Genomic DNA, 18789 nt, shown 5'->3' with positions numbered 1-18789 from the left:
AATCTCTCCTCTTATAAAAACTTGCACGGAGATGCCTTAAACAAATCCCAATCAACTCTAAATTCACCATTTCCCTGTTTAAGGCAGAATACCCAGGATTTTAGGGGAAGAAGAAAAAAAAGGATAAAAATTGAGGACGGAAAGTGCTGGTTATTTTCATTTACCTCTTTCCCAGGAATACATTACTCACTTTCTCTTCTCTGATTTGTGAAATGAAGACTAAGCCCTATGGAATATTATTTCACTCAGACTTCTCTTACCATGAGTGTCTGAATCCACCCTGATGGATCTGTGATGTTCACTCTTGAAATAAACTTCCCCCTTGCTATTTATAAAGTTGCATCTGTTCAATAAACTAACATGCTGTCTTGTTTTCTTAGTTTTCAGTATTATGAATTGTCCTAGCTTTCTGTACCTTCGTGGGTACTTGTATTATTGAAGTTGTTTTAGGAGATGTTGGCCAGGTGCCAATTTTAATCTTATGTATTTAATTTGAAAAGAGTCTTTTTTCCCAAAATGTAAAACCAGTGTCTGAAATATAATTATGCCCACATCATTCCTCTGCTTAAGATATTTAAATGGCCATGGGATAAAGTTGAATTTCCTTTACAACTTTGGTTTTCAAAGTATGGTTCACAGACTTTTGGATATCTCAAAGATCCTTTCAAGGGATCTGAGGGATTAAAACTACTTTCATAATAATGCAAAAATAGTATTCACCTTTTTCACTACCCCAATATTTACACTGAAGGTTCAACAACATGGATGCAGAAACTGCTGCTGCCTTCTCATGAGTCACAGCAGTTGTGACAGACTGAAGTAAGTTGTCACTGTATTCTTCACTACATGAACTTGCCAAAAAAAAAAAAAAGAGCAAATTTCACTTAACAATGTATTTATGGAGTAGTAAAAATTATTAACTTTATTAAATCTCATCCCTCGAGTGTGTATCATTTTTCTGTGTGAAGACATGGGAAGTATATATAAAGCAGGTCTGCTACATATGTTAAGTGTGATGGTTGTTCAAGAAAAGAAAATCACCTGTGTAATTGTATAGGTTATATAGTCAGCTAATGACTCTTTAATGGAACACTGTTTTTATGTGACTTTTTAATGGAACACTATTTTATTTGGATGAAAGAACAGCAGAAAAACTATCATTATTCAATCCTGAGTAGGATTCTCAAAAATGGCAGGCATATTCTCAAAAAAGAAGGAAAGGAAAACAAGTGACAATCTATGTTTCCAATGATAAAATTTGAGCTTTCAAGAAAAAAAAAAGAATTTTGCAAAACTTGCATCCACTATAAACTCCACACTTTTCCTAATAATAAAGGCTTTTCTGATGAGATTATATTCCTATTAATATCATATTTTTGATACTGTGTAGTAAAATGTGTCACCATTTGAAAGATCTGCATAATGACTCAGTGAATGACTATTTTCCAAATAATCAATGCATAATGTTATGAAATCATGCATGGGTGAAAGGTTCACTCAAGATGCAAGACAGACAAATGTATTTTAATGTAGCTGCAAAATTTACATCATATTATATTTCACATTTCAACTAAACTTTATAAAACTACTTGTCAAATTTTGTTGTCTTATCAAAGAATATCCACAATTATGTGAAATGTCTCTTAAAATATTCCTCTCCTTCCCAACTACAAATTTGTGTGAGATCAAATTTTCTTCAAGTACTTCAACCAAAAATTGTTGCAACAAAATGCAGAAGCTAATGTAGTTATTTTTTATTAAGTCAGTAATTTTAAAGAGATTTTTAAAAGATTTTTAAAAAGATTTTAAAACAATGTCATTCCTTACATTGAGTTATAGCTCTGGGAAACACAGCCACTTTTTCATAAATATATATTATTTATGCTAACTTTACTTACTATGTAAAAGTTACATATAGTAATTAGCCCATTTAAAAATAATAAACAAATTTTACATATTATATATTATTTAAATATACATTTAAATTATATATCATTTAAATATATTATAATAATAAATACAAAAATAAACATTATTTTTAAATGAACTAATTACCATATGTAACTTTTGTTTTTATTTCTAGCATGGTACTTAAAGATATAATCCACATAATCAAAAGTTGTTGGGATTCTCAATGATTTTTAAAATCGTAAGATCCTAGAATTAACATGTTTGAGAATTAAAAAAAAACAGTTAAGATTTCATCCAGGTCTATTTCTCCAGCCTCATCTGCCACCCATACCAACCTCTCTAACTTCCAAAGTATCAGTTTTCATAACGCCTGAACATGCAAAGTTTCCCTTCACTGCAACTGCTTTAACAGATCCTCTTCCCTTTAAGTGAAATGTGGGGCTGAGTATGCCAAGATTAATGTCCCTGTCCGTTGCTGAATTTGGTTGTTAATTTGTTACAGTATAATTTTAATAGGCATATTTATGTAAAATCTATGAAGACTGCAGATATCTACTTCTCTTATTTCCTCGTAAGTAAAAATTATGGGTTTGGGGTGGGGGAGGGTGCTGGAAAGGAATAGATGGCTTAATTTTAAAAATTCAAGTGTGATTTGATTTATCTACACGAGAACTAACTTATATGACATAAGGTAAGTAAGGCTTATCCACAGGAAATGGAGAAAGGATGGAAGACAGCAACGGTAAACCAGGAAAAAAATCCATCTGTATGAAAATTTACAAAGCTGACAAAGGAAAATGATGAAAAATTTCAGGGTGAGAATAAATTAGAGAGACATAGATAATGGTATTTCAGTAGAGAATTTGGAATATTGGAAAATTCTGTTTTTAAAATTTTATTTTGGAGTGAGCGTCAGCAGGGGAGGGGCAGAGGGAGGAAGAGAGGGAGGGAGAGACAGAGAGAGGGAGGGAGAGAATCTTAGGCAGGCTCCACACTCAGACATGGAGTTTGATTCCACAACTCTGGGATCATGACCTGAGCCAAAATCAAGAGTGGGACACTCAACTGAGCCTGTGCCACCCAGGTGCCCCTGTTGATAAAGTCTTAAAAGGGGTAAATAAGCTAAGAGAGACCCAACAGGGTAACGTTATTTAATCATAATAACTTTGAAACAACAACTTTGAATACACCAAAAGTTTGTAAAAAACAAATGAAAAAGCATTTATAAATAGATCCACCATAATGCAATTAGAATGTCACATGATATAGTCCCTTCTGTATGTCTCCTGTTCTCAATTACAAGACAGGTTTTTACAAGCTACTTAATATCACTTTCCTCAGTTTGTCCATATGTAAAATGGAGATGATAATAGTATCCTATTACAAAGAGTTGCTATGAGGATTAGATGAACTAATATATAATATATATAATATATGTATATGTTATATATATATTATATTATATATTATATACATTATATACGTATATATACGTATATATTATATACGACATCCTTAGACCAACACTTGGTTCTGTGCAAGTACTCTACAAATAGAAGATGTTATCATTGGCATTAGTGTTGGTTTAAGTGCTTAAAAAGAGACTGGTAGGGATTGAATGTTTGTGTCCCACCACCTCAATTCATATATTGAAGCCCTAATCCTCAATGTAATGGTATTTAGTAGTGGGGCCTTTGGGAAGTAATTTGATTTAGATGAGCTCATGAAGGAGGTGCCCCTATGATGGGATTAATGCCCTTATAAGAAGTGACCAAAGAGCCCTCACTCTAAATCATGTAAAAATATAGCAAGCAAAAGGGTGGCTTGTCTGCAAACCAGGAAGAGTATCCTACTGGACCCAGAATGCTAGCACCTTGATCTTGGACTTTCCAGCTTCCAGAATTATGAGAAATTAATGTGTGCTGCTTTAAAAATAAAATAAAATAAAATAAAATAAAATAAAATAAAATAAAATAAAATAAAATAAAATAAAATAAAATAAAATAAAATAAAATAAAATAAAATAAAATAAAATAAAAATAAAAAAATAATAAACAAATAAACAAATAACCACATAAATAAAAAGAGGCTTTCAAGCCAACTGGCCAGGTCTCTTCAACAGTCCACTATTGAATAGTCCATATAAAGGACATTGCAAGAGTAAAAAAAAAAAAAAATAAAATCAAGCACCATAGCAACTTATATAATGTATGCTAGATAGGATAAAGATACTACTAGATTGGTTACAGCCAATGTTCTCTAATGGAAATGAGGACATGAGGGTCGTGAGTGCAGCATTTGTTTGCTCATAATACTTTGTATTTTGATTTTTGCCCATTTATATATCTTTATAATTTAACTGATACAAATTAATATTTGAAAGTATAGAAAGTATAAATATGTAAAGAAAATTTCTTCAATTCTAACATCTATTACATAATAACTAACATAAAACATATTTACCTGGAGTCTTCTTTATATGTTTTTAAGATTACTAAACTATCATATATTCATTTGGCTTATTATTTTGACATAAGTTTACACATAAAGAAGAGTTTCAAAAATACTACAGAGAATTTCTGTATATATTTCACTCAGATTCCCTTAATGTTGACATCTTACATAAGTATAATACAATGATCAAAACCGTGAAATTAATGCTGTTATTATGCTATTAAGTAAACTACAGACTATTCAGAAGTCATCAGTTTTTCCACTAATGTCTTATTTTGGTTCTGGGAAAATAAGATACACTGTATTTAGTTGTTATTTCTCCTTACTCTTCTGCAGTTTGTAACAGGCTTCATTCAGTTCTGTCTTTTATGATCTTGACACATTTGAAAATGATTGACAAATATTTTGATGAATGGCCCTCTATTTGTTTTTTATCTGATATTTTGTCATAATTAGATTGAGGCTATTAATTATTAAGAACACTATCACAGATATAGTTAACATTATTTAAAGTATTCCCTTTAAACAATGGGAAACTATTTTCTCAAGATACTATGTCATACATTTTCCCACAAATCAATGACAATTTTTGTGGGTATTATTTTTTCATCTGAGATAATTAAAGGGAAGTATTAAATAGATTATATATACACTAATAATAAACTAGTACAACAATATGACATGATTTAGATAATGTATAAAAAACCACCTGGGTGGTTCAGTCAGCTAAGCGTCGGACTTCAGCTCAGGTCATGATCTCACAGTCCATGAGTTCAAGCCCCACGTCAGGTTCTGTGCTGACAGCTCAGAGCCCTGGAGCCTGCTTCAGATTCTGTGTCTCCTCTCTTTGCCCCTCCCCTGCTTATACTCTGTCTCTGTCTCTGTTTCTCTCTCAGAAATAAACATTAAAAAAATGTTTTAAAAATCATCAACGTCTAATACCACAAGAGATAATTAGTTACATAGACAGAATTTGAGATGGACTTTGCAAAGTAGGGGAAATTGCTAACTAGGGAGACTGAAACTTTATATATCAGGCAAAGAAAGTAAATTAGAAATACCAACAACATAGTACATAGGATAGCATGAAGATGCTATAAAGAGATTATCCAGCTGATTTTCGAATCCTTTCACAAATATCTTACTATATTCTAAAAATATACCTATGAAGTATCTGCCATTATCTATTTTCATTAATGAAATTAATTGAGGCACAAAGAAATGGAAAGATCTCTTACTAGATCAGCCTCTGTAAACATGACACAAAGAATCAAATCCAGATGATTTGGATTTTTAGTTTTATTGTCTTCCCATCACTTATTTTGGGTTCTTGAGCATTACCTTGGTATAAATTGGTGTTGTAATAAAAAAAATCATTTCATCTGAATCATGTCTTCTCTCTTATTGAATTATTTGTTGAATCTTGTAGATAGCTGAGACAGTTAAACTTTTTTATTTTTTCAGAAATCAAATTTTAAGCCTTGAATATCTACAAATATTTCCTTTATATTGCCTTCATATGTAAGAGAACATTTGAATCGGGAAGAATTTTTGGATTAATTATTTTTCATCAAAATGCTATAGAAGTGGATCTTATGGATTCAGTATAACTAAGAAGCCTGAATTAAGCCTGATAGTTCCTATTTTTAGAAAATCCAGTAAGACAAGAAAACATAAAACAGATTTAAAAAAATAGGTGTGATGTATATTGTTCTCACCTAATTTTAATAGGCAATGCAGGCAAATTTTTCATAAAACTATACACACACATTTATTTCTTTTTTTCTTATTTATTATTCTCCCATGCTGTCATCCATTTGTCTAGTTCCCTCTCATGCCTATCCATAAATAACCCGTTATTAATTTCTTCTTTATCTTTCCAGCATTTCTTTATATACATATATGCATATGTGCATATTGTATATATAAACAAATACATTTTTATTTAACACAAATGGAGTCTGGTATTTATACTGTTCTATAAATAGCTTTTTTCATAAAAATTAAATATTGGAGACCTTTTCACATAGAGTTTCTTTATTATTTTTACAACTAAATAGCAATCTATTGTACTGCATGCTGAATTTAGTGTATATTGACCCATGGAAAAACAGTTTGTGATTACATCTGTTAGGAAAGGGCTCAGATAACTATTACGTTTTGTGTTCATCTAAGTGAATGTTCAGTGGCACAATGAAAACTTGGTGGAACATGAGCCCATTTTTCACTTACAGGAATGTTCTGTCTTTTGCGTCTGTCTGACATCCTTGGCCTCTGATCACAAAATATCATTAATGCACCACAACCACTGTGACAAATAACATGTCCTCTACAGATTTACAAAATAATTCTATAGGAAGTTGTTATCCTGGTTGAGAACCATTCTATTATAAGATAACTACTGTTGAGATTTCTATCTCATAAACACTTGACAACAGTTGACAACTGTACCTACTTTTTGATGGCTAGTCTTGTCCACCAGTGAATGGCTTTTAGCCAAGGCCATAGTCCATGGAGACAATGCTAGAGAAGAATGTTGTGGGTCAGGTGGAACTCTTCGAGATAGCACTTTTGTAGTAGGAGCAGTGTTTAAGGCTGGATGAAAAATGTGCCATCTGGATTACATTCTGAGATTGATTTAGATGAGTCAAAAGTTATAGTAGATGACCTACTGACACTCCTATGCTTTCCCTAAATCTCTGTAAAAAATCCTGGCTATGACTGAAAAAAAAATTCCAATTACAGTGTAGTTCCCATGCTGCTATTTCAAGTAATCATTCGCTTTTATACATACATTTTTGTGGGAACTAAAAGGCTTGAAGATGTGGGTTGTCATTCTTTCACTCACATTCTACTACTGATTTTAAGAAATAAAAAGATGTGTTATTTTAACTTTGCTTGTGTTGAGTGATGTAGTTTCTTAACTAAGCACAGCCCAATTAAATCATGTGTTCAGTACTAAAATGTGACATTAAATCAAACATTAGACATTTTAATTCATGTTTTAGTACTTTCAGGTGGTTGTATAAAAACATTAGTCATTGTAACTGTTCACTGTGCTCAATAATATAAGATTACATGTCATTGTACTTACCTCTGGAATAACATTCATTCTGCCTATTGCTCTCAGTACAGTTCTGAAAAACAAATACAGGATCATAAGTTAATTTCACATCACCTCCTCATCTCCTAAAATATATCTTCTTTTAAGATACAGATATATAAGTAAATACATTCTCTTTATGAAATCAGGAATTTTAAAAAGTTCAATGAACTTTAATTAAAATTTAATATAAAGTTTAATGAACTTTCAATAATCATTATTTTATAAGCTAGTCATCCTTTAATTATAAATATATACATGTGTTACAAACCATACTTTTAAAGGATATTGGTATTTTATATTGGATTCATTTGCCAGCTCCCTGATGCACATGTTAATTCATTATATATTATAAACTTTAAAATGTTTAACTTTGAAAGAAAAATATTTGGGAAATATTCTGTCTCTGCTAATTATTATTATTATTATTTTTTATTTTTTGAGAGAGAGAGAGAGAGAGAGAGAAAGAGAGAGAGAGGGCATGCATGCAAGAGGAGGAGGGGCAGAGAGTGAGGGAGAGAGTGAATACCAAGCAGGGTTTACACTGACAGCAGGGCTGGATATCACAAACCATGAGATCATGACCTGAGCCAAAATCGAGTTGGACACTTAACTGACTGAGCCACCCAGGTACAGTCTGTGCTAATTGTTAACTGAGGAAGTTTGTTCATATTAAATTTTTTGTACTTCTATTTCCTCATCTGTGAGGTAAAAATATCAGCATCTTTTGTTTATGGCTAGTGAGAAGAATCATTATGATACATGTATTTTTCTTTTTGGCACATATAAGCCATTGGTAAATGATATCTCTTATAATCAACCACTTTTCTTCTAGAAGATAGTATTTTTAAAAAGTTTTATTTAATTTTGAGAGAGGGAGAGAGATCACAAGCAGGGGAGGGGCAGAGAGAATGGGAGATAGAAGATCCAAAGTAGGGCGCTGTGATAGATACAGCAGAGAGCCTGATGTGGGGCTCAAACCGACAAACTGTGAGATCATGACTTGAGCCAAAGTCTGACACTTAAACTGACTGGGCCACCCAGGTGCCCCAAGAAGGTATTTTTCTTTTTAATACCAGCCATAATGATTCCTCTCTTCTCACTTTATCCAGTGATTGTCAGTTGATGTCTTTCTACCTTCAGGCAGAAAATGAAATTATTAAAATAAAATTCATGGATCAGGGGTCTGAATGCAGCATACTGTAATTAGGTACTTTAGTCCAAATTTCTGAATTGTTTCATGTAGGATCACTACTTTTATCAGTAAATACTGAGAAGAAAAAATAGTAAATATTCTATATACTTAAAGTATCAGAGAGGCTTACATATCCTGAGGAGATGATGAAAATCTTCTAGATACCTAAGGTCTGTGACATGAACTCTAACCTGGCCACCATTTGAGAAGAAAATCTAAAACAGACATGTGAATAAACACTGGAGAATATGAAAAATCAAAAAGAACTGTTTGAATGAAAATGCTGAATCCACTTAGATATTTCTTTGTTAAATGGCCAGTAATGAGAAGAAAATAGTGTTACCTGAAGTGAATAAAATAATATTTCAGATGAAGTAAAGAGATCTTTAACCTTGAAGATTCAAAGAAAGAACCCATGTCCCCAAACTAGAGGATCCATAAGAATATAGGAATGTTTGGCATAATAAATACTGCAATATTAATATATTATAGTTTTCATACTATTTCCTCAGTCACATCATAAGGAAGACTATGTGCAGGGATGGGAAAATTGCTGCAGCCCTTTTTTCAAACAGACTACCATAATGGAATACCACACATATCCAGCAAATTCTCCACTAAAATGGGAAAAAAAAAAAAAAAGGAAAATGCCAAGTATTGGTAAGGATGAAGGACAATAGGAACTCTTACATACTACTAGTGAGACTATAAGCTGGCACAACTATTTTGGTAAAATGACATTATGTACTAAACCTGGATGCATACATACTCCATTATCTAAAATCCCATTTCCAAGTATATATCCAATGTAAATTGTACATAGAAATAATTTTATCTTAAAGAAAGTAATTAAAATATTCATAGCGGCATCGTTCACAGTATAAAAAAACTGAAAACATCACACATTTTTATTAATAGATTTTTTTTAAATTGTAGTATGTTCACACAGTGAAATACTGTATGTACAGTGAGGGCCAGTGTCCCATGAGTGCTGTGTGGGAATCCATTCAGAGCCCTTTAGTCAAAGGGGCCCTGCACTTACTTGGTTTAATATTCTGCCGTCATGATCTAAAATTCTTAATAATTTTTCAATGAGGGTCACTGTAAGTTATGTAGCTAGCTATTTGTATGGCAATGACAATAAATAATAATTAGCAAGTGTAGGAAAAGATATGCATGAATATCCCTAGCAAAATATGACACAAAAGGGTATATATTTTATTATTTCAATCCTTTCAAGTAAAACAGACAAAATGAATTAATTGTTAGAATTCATAAGAGGGTTTAGTAGGTAGGGAGGGGCCCCTGGGTGGCTCAGTCAGTTAAGCATCCAACTCTTGATTTTGGCTCAGTCCATGAGCTCATGGTTTGTGAAACTGAGCCCTGCTGTCAGCACAGAGCTTGCTTGAGATTCTCTTCCTCTCTCTCTGCCCCTCACCTGCTTGCACTCTTGCTCTTTCTCTCTGTTTCTCTCTCTCTCTCAAAATAAACAAATACTAAAAGAAGAAGAAGAAGAAGAAGAAGAAGAAGAAGAAGAAGAAGAAGAAGAAGAAGAAGAAGAAGGAGGAGGAGGAGGAGGAGGAGGAGGAGGAGGAGGGGGAGGAGGAGGAGGAGGAGAGGGTTTAGTAGTTAGAAGTGGATCATAAAGGAGATTCTTGGGTACTGATTCCTGGGTAAATCACATTTCATAATGTGTGTCTCAGTTACACATGTGTGTTCCCTTTGTGCAAATGTATTGAGCCATACTCTTAATATTTGTTCACACTGTTTTATGTACATTATACTTCAATAGAAAAAACTAAGCAAACATCATTGAAATCTTGATGTGTGAAAATAAGTAAAATTGAAGGAGGAAAAGGAGGAGAAGAAGGAAAAGAAATGAAAAATGATTTATAAAATTTAAATACAACATAATTATAAACCAGTCATTTTTTTATATTCCTCTCTCCTTATGGTATAGTGCTCTCAGACTACAATCTGTGGTTTACCTCCCTTAGCTTATATCTCATAAAGATACTCAGGATTGGGTCCTTATGACAACACAGCCCTCTTCATTGTTTTCTATTTTATAAATATTTAACCATAATTAACTTACATATAATAAAATTCACTCATTTTATTTTTAAAATTCACTAAGTTTTGAAAAATGTACACAACTGTGTAACCATTATCATAATCAGAGTATTGAACATGCACACCACCCCCAAAGAATTCCTCCAAGCTCCTTTGAAGGCAATCCTCATCTACCACCATGAGCCCAAAACAACCACTAATCTGTTTTCTATTACCATATTTTTGCCTTTTGAGAACATACAATAAGTGAAACAATCGTGTGTGTTGCCTTCTGAGTCTAGCTTCTTCAACACAAAATAAAGCTTCTGGGATTCACCCATGCTGTTATGTGTATCAGGACTTTCTTTCCTCTTTTAATTGCTGAGTAGTACTTCATTTTAAGGATGTACCACAATTTGTTTATCTATTCACTAGTTTGTGGGCGTTCTGGTTGTTACCGCTTTTTGGTGATTATGAATAAAGCTGATATGAATATTAGTGTACAGATTGTGTGCGAATATGTATTTTCATTTCCTTTTGGTAACTATCTAGGAGTGTGATTTCTCAGTTACATAGTAAGCATACACTTAACTAAACTGCCTAAGTGTGATTCAAAGTGGTCATACCATTTTGTATTCACACAAGCAACAGGAGAATGACGTTGTTACACATTCTCTATTATATCTGTTATTGTCAATATGTTTGATTTTAGCCAATTTAGCCGGTGTGGTAGCAGTAGCTTCTTATGATTTTGTGTTTACCTAATTATGGACACATATAGACATCTTTTAATGTGTTTGTTATTCATATGCCTTCACTGACAAAGTTTCTTTTCAAGATTTTTCCTATTTTTAAACATTCAGATGGTTTGTCTTCTCGTTTTTATGCGCAAGAATTCTTTATGTACTCTGGATGTGAGACCTCTATCAAATACATGTTTTGCAAATATTGTCTCCCTGTTTGTGGTTCACCTTTTCATTGCTTAAGCATCTTTCAAACGGGGGGGGGGGTTGTTTATACTATTGATGATGATTCATCACTTTCTTCTTTTATGACCTCATTTAAAAAATTTTTTTAACATGTATTTATATTTTGAGAGAGAGAGACAGACAGAGCATGAGCAGGGGAGGGGCAGAGAAAGAGAGGGAGACACAGAATCTGAAGCAGGCTCGAGGCTCTGAGCTGTCAGCACAGAGACTGATGTGGGGCTCGAATTCAGACTGCGAGATCATGACTTGAGCCGAAGTTGGACACTTAACCAACCAAGCCACTCAGGTGCCACTAACTTATTTTTTAAGAGTGTCTAAGAAATCCTTCTTTAACACAAGGACACACAGATTTTTTTCCTATATGTTCTTTGAAAAGTTTTATAGTTTTAAGTTCTTATAAGGTCTATAATCCATGCCAAGTTTTTGTTTGTTTTTTTGTTTTTGTATATTGGTGAGAGAAGTTTTGAGTTTCATTTATTTATTTTCAACTGAACATACAGGTACTTTAGCACCATTTCTTGGGAAGATGATCACCGGCATGTTTGAGGAAGATTAGTTTACCATCCAGCCTCTGGCCCTGGCCCTTTCACCCCATACAATCCCATGTCTCCTGCATTCTTCCATCATGGACCTAGACATGTCAAGAGTTCCCTCTTCTTCAGTACTCTGCCCCACAAATTCTTACTACCCCTGCCTTCTTAAATCCCAGTCTCTGTCTTCTCAAATTAATGTGACTGACATACTCTTTTTGGATTCTTCCTCCCTGCTTTATTGCCTCTAGCCAGTAACCCGGAGATGATCATCAGACCCGCCTCATTTGTTTCCCTTTTTTTCTGAGATCACAATCTTGTGCTACCTGTTTTCCAGGGTATGAAAAAATGTGGTCTCATATATTTTTTCCATTTTTCCTGTTGTTTAAAGTGGAATGGCAATTATCACTGCGGTTAATTTATAGGTAAAACTACAAGCCCAACAATCCTGTCTTTTAAAAGAAGAAATGAATTTACAACTTATTTTATATATTTTCAATTGGTCTATATATACTAAATATAGTCTATATATTTTCAAGGTCTAGAGGACCTTGAGTCCTTCATATTAGAGATTAGTATGCTTTGTTTTAAATTAAAATAAATTGTTTCAGTGTATTTTTTGCTTTTAATTATGGTTGCAGGTGTCTAAATGGCACTAGTCAATCTTTAAACCAGGTCTCTAAAATATGAGTAGTTAGTTGATAGCATGTATCTGAGGTAGGAAGTATTGCACACTGTTGAATGAATTCTGAGGAACAGAATCTTAATGAGAGGGATAAAACAATGTACTATTTCTTGTTTTTACTGATTTGCATACATTTTAGGCCCAATATGGTTCCATTTCCCTTCAATTCAAGAAAGATAATTTAATACCCAGTTAATAAGTTTCCTGTATAATGAGGTCTCTTATAAATCAAAGGATACATGTATGGAATGAAGTGATTTCTCTTCGTAGCTCTGTGAGTCTTAATTGTAACAATCAGTTCCACCATTTGTCATTGACAAGCTTCTTTTATTAAAGGGAGTAAAATGTTCCCTCTTCCAGAAAATATTCAATGTACATGGTCTCGAAATTTCATACATTCTAGGGGTACCTGGGTGGCTCAGTCGGTTAAGCGTCCAACTTCGATTCAGGTCATGACCTCACGGCTTGTGAATTTGAGCCCCACATCAACAGTCTGTGGTGACATCTCAGAGCCTGAAACCCACTTTGGATTCTGTGTCTCCCTCTCTCTCTTCCCCTCCCCCATTCACACTCTCTCTTTCCTTCAAAAATAAATAAACACTAAAAAACTTATTAAAAAGAATTTTCATACATTCTAAATAAGTCTGAAAGGCTGTTTTGTCACGGCTCTCCTTGTTTCCCCTTCAGAATGTATCATTCATGAGTACTGGGTAGACTCATTTTATTTAAGACTTAAAAGTGTTAGGCTTACCTGAACATTTAAACAACAGATTAGAAACACAGGTAACTGTGTATGATGCATGTATAAAGACATAATCTGAAAACAGTATTTATACATATATAAATAAATTCTAGTCAGTAATTAAATGTGCGAAGGTATAAGACACAGATAACTGATTTAGGAGTAACTCCAAAAAGACTCATTTGGTTAACTCCAGTTCTTCTCCCTCCAAATCTTGCAAGTACTATCCGTGGATCCCCCCTGCCTCCTTTTGTTTTTTGAGAGAGAGAGAGAGAGGGAGAGAGCATGAGTGCAAGCAGGGGAGGGGGGCAGAGAGAGTGGGGATTGACAGAGAGAATCTCAATCAGACTCCACGCTCAGCACAGAGCCCAATGTGGGGCTCCTGTCGGGCTTGATCCCACGACCCCACAACCATGGGATCATGACCTGAGCCGAAATCAAGGGTCAGATGCTCAACCCACTAAGCCAATCAGCCACCTCAACCCCTCCTGCTCTTTTTGAAACATTATGGGGGTCTTCTGCTATTATTTGTCCCTTCCTAAGCACACTAATAAAACTTAGTTTGTTTGACTACAACTATGTTGCTCGTTATCTCTGGCTAACAGGATTTAGAAATAACTTACTCCAAGGTAGTCCCTAAGTTTGTTTCAGAGCAAAAAAGTCCTACTTTGGTATACATATTTTGGTATATAAATTGTACTCACATTTAGTTTCTAAACAATGCAAGGTCTGAGGTATAAAATAGTATATGGTATCTCCTGACATCTGAAGTTTTCTATAATGACTTCAAAATTAATAATTCAGCTTGGAATATTCTCCATCAGCTAAAATGTCTGTTATGCACTAAATATTTTGCCCCCCCCCAATTCATATTTTGAAGCCCTAATGCAGTGTGATGGTAATCAAAGTGAGACCATGAAGGGTGGTTAGGGTTAGATAAGGTCATTAGGGTAGACCCTCATGATGGAATTAGTTCTCTTATAAGAAGAGATACCTGAGAGCTTGCCCTCTCTCTTGCTCACTCATGCTCTTTCTCCTTTCTCTCTCCCCTCCACACTGCTTGCTCCCTACCTTCTCTCTCCAGCATGTGTGGACACAGTGAGAAGATAGCCAGCTGCAAGTCAGGAATAAAGCTCTCACCATAAGCTGACCATTATGACACTCTGATCTAGACTTAACAGTCTTTAGAACTGTGAGAAAATGAATTTCTGTTAAGTCACCCAGTCTATGGTATTTGTTATGGCAGCCCAAGCATACTAATACAATGTTCATAATATCATTTAAATGAAAAGAGCAATTTATAAGGCTATCTATACAGCATGATCACAATTTTATCTAATATATATATGTTTTTATATGAATTCATCTACATGAAAAATATAGTGAGATTTATGTGTGGTTTTTATTTTTTATTTTTACTTTAACTATTGTTCATTGTCTACAATGCAGAACACTTTGAAAATATTTTGAAATAACTACTTTATCATCTACCCCATAAACCCTCTTCCCCTATGTTCTCTTGCTCACAAGTAAACAATAAGCAGAGTCAGGGGCTTTCACTTCCTCTTTTACCGCCGAGGCATTCTCAAATCCATTTCATTCTTTCTATTCCAAATATTACGGCCTCTGACTGGTGCTCACTTTCATTTTCTTCTTCTCATGATTGGCCTCCTAACATGGTATCTTACACCTCCCATATTCATTCTCCACAAGGCAGCCATGGTGACTAACATCTCTAAAACATAAATCTGAGCTTTTTTATTATCTTGCTTCACTTTCCTTTAAAGTCTTCCCACTTGTCTACAAATTAAAAACCAAGAATTTAGTTAGTCACGGTATATATACTACATTCAAACAAATTTCTGAGGCGGAAGTGTCTGTTTGCTGTGATTTCTCCACTGGAATGACAGCAAGTTCATTCCTGTGACTTAGGGTTGAAGACATGGGTATGGGTGACTGTCAGCCTTAGGCAATGAGCTCATTGCAGAGTCCATTTTGGAATACTAATGATCTTTATCTCCCCCACTAATTTCAAAGAAGTTAGAAAGTGTTTAATGACTGACTGATTATCTGTATAGGATAACTATGTAGGATTTGATCAATATATGCTCCAGGGCTCTTTAAGAATTTTAGCTGAAAAGCACAGACATAATGAATAGAAGATGGATATTTTAAGAAATAACCTAATATGATTTTTCTAAAATTTCTAAAAGTTTACCTATTTTATTTAAAAATTATGTATTGAGTACTTTCTATTTATTAGGGACTCAGGTCATGGGGACAAGAATATTAGAAAAAGCACGAGGTAGACATTTTAATATGTATAGCTTTAAATAATTAACACCAATGTGTACAATAAACTGTTATGTGATAATACCAAGTTTAGCAAATGCAAATTATCTCAAGTTGCTGAGTTAGGAAAAAAGCTTCTCTGCACACCATTTATCATATTTGCCTACCTGGTCTATAAGTAAGCACTTTGCAACTTACTGTTCAGGTTGCAAATGCTCCTGATTTCACAGAGTGCAGTAGGGGAAATAATTGCTTCACCAATGATAATTGAAAAGATAGCACACAAGTAAACCTTGAAGGTGGGGTGGGGGTTGCACTCTGTAATTTTTTTATTCAGTAAGCTTTAGTTGTTTTCTAAGGAAGGAGGCTTTCCCCAGCTACCTTAGATGTTAACTAGGCTCTTGGGGGATTTCTAGGGGGAGTGTAAACACTGGGAAAGACGGGGAAAAAAAGATGGAAACAATAGTTTTGCAAAATCAACTTTGTCAAGAGGTTTTATATGCAATAAAGGATAGATGTCATATATAAACAGCATTGTCTAGGAAAATGAAATAAGCAGTTTAAAAAATACACTACCTCTTTATTATTTCAGGATATATTAATAATACAAAGTGAACCTTTCTTGAAACATTGGCTAATTTTACATGTATTTGTCAAGAGAGTTGCAAATGATTTATTTTAACTCATGCATCAATATTAACAAAAGGTTGAAATTATTTATTTTGAGATTAGTATGTGAAAGTTACTTAAGGATAATTTTTTTTAAGAACAAATTTTTAAGGTGTAATTTCATGGCTAATGTATTTGGACAATTTATTTTTTTATTTTTAATTAAATTCAACCTATACCCACTATGACTTGTACTTTGCCCATCAATAACAAAGGTGGTAAATAAATACAGGGTAAGATATCAACAGAGAAATATGCTGAATGCAAAACCACCCACATAATTTATTGAGTTTTCACCCTGTATTTATTTTTCAGGCTTATTATTTTGAGAAAGAGAGAAAGAGAGTGAGAGAGAGAAAGCATGAGCTGGGGAGGGGTAGAGATAGAGGGAGGAGATAAAACACCAAGCAGGCTCTGCACTGTCAGCACAGGACAAGATCATGACCTGAGCGGAAATCAAGAGTCACTTAACCAACTGAGCCACTAGGCGCCCCATGAGTCTTCTCCCTTTAGAAGAAGCATTACATGTAGAAAAGGAAAAGGACAGATGAAACTGTTTAAATAGGATAAAACCACTAACCTGGGTTATATGTACAAGGGCATATTTCAACAGGACAAGAAAAATAAACCTTGCTATAAATGCCTGATCTTCATTTTCATTATTCTACAACTTTTCTATTTGATCTGATTATAGAAAGGGAATTATAATTAATGCAGTAACATGCAGGCATTCATTACTAGTGATATGAGAAGAAAAAAAAAGACTATTCAGTAGCATCAATAATAATAGCTTACATTTAAAGAGTGCTTTGAAATTTACAAAGCACTTTTTACATACATTGTTTCTTTAGTTATCTAATTAACCTTTAATTAATGGTTTTCTTCAAAAAACTTTTCCAACTAATCACCCACCCCCTGTTCTCTCCTTGTAATATTATGAAAGTAACATGAAAAAAAGAGCAGCTATTATTAAGACAATGAAAATATAAATTAATTAAAATGTGAGAATTATATAAAAATAAAACCTGAAAACACTGAAATCTAATACATAAGAAAGGCATAATGTCTTTGGCATTCATTTAGGATATACTTTTCCATATATACAATCAAAGGAAGAAATCTTTTAAAAATTATACACAGTGTTAGTCATAGCTATATATAAAAAAGGAACTTTATGCCAGTTAACACGTCAAACAGAACTGAAGGCAAATAATGGACTAAGAGTACCTGTAACACATGTAAAGACAAAGAATACTGCTAAGTTTGCAATATTAGCTATCACTTGTATCATGCTTTAATTTATGCCTGGTTTTCTGCACCCAAAATAGGGGTGCAGTGCCTTAATGTATAAGTAACCTCAACAAAAAACTAAACTAATGTTCCAGGGAAGAAATGTATTGGAAATGAATAGGAAATATAATGAAAATAATATAAATGGCTGATAATATATTTAAAAAACTGTTAAGTCACAGCAAAAATTAAATACATGCAAATAAACCATTAATGATACATATATTTCTATTATCATGATGGCAAAATACTTACTTAACATTATTTTTTAACAGCAAAGTATGGGAGAAATCAAAATGCCCTTACAATGCCATTATTAGTTTAAAAAATAAGGAAATAAATCAGGATTTGAAATGTTTAGTAACTTATGACATTCAAATGACAAAGTGGAAAATAGCATTAAATAAAATGTCATTCATATGCATATTCATAAGTATATGTAGTAATTTTAATAGGCAGTATCTCATACTTATATATATCAAATATTAGAAGAAATAATAAATTTTGTGTTAAACTTAAAAGGCTGCACTTGAAAATTTGGATAGCTCATTATGAAAATATTCATTTTTATAGTAAGTTTTGGATGGTTTCTATAACTACAGAGGCAAATAAAATTTATTAATTTTAATCACAAAAGTATAAAAATACTTTTAATAAGGATTTGATTAAGATAATTCTTTGAAACCTTTCATCTCTTATTTGTTGTTTAAAAAAAGAAAACAAGACTGGAACAAAAATGTCATGAGGTTAGCAATTATCCTTTCAAAACACGGGGCAGAACCTCAAATATGTGAGCAGCTTTTTCTCATGTTTTATGTTAATCTTCCAAAAGTGTAGGCAGGGAAAATGCTAAGTAGGCTGCTCTATAGAAAAATTG

This window comes from Herpailurus yagouaroundi, unplaced genomic scaffold, assembly GCF_014898765.1.
Source record: "Herpailurus yagouaroundi ecotype Mexico unplaced genomic scaffold, PumYag 160, whole genome shotgun sequence".
Lineage (NCBI taxonomy): Eukaryota > Metazoa > Chordata > Mammalia > Carnivora > Felidae > Herpailurus > Herpailurus yagouaroundi.
Note: the sequence above shows the minus strand (reverse complement) of the source record.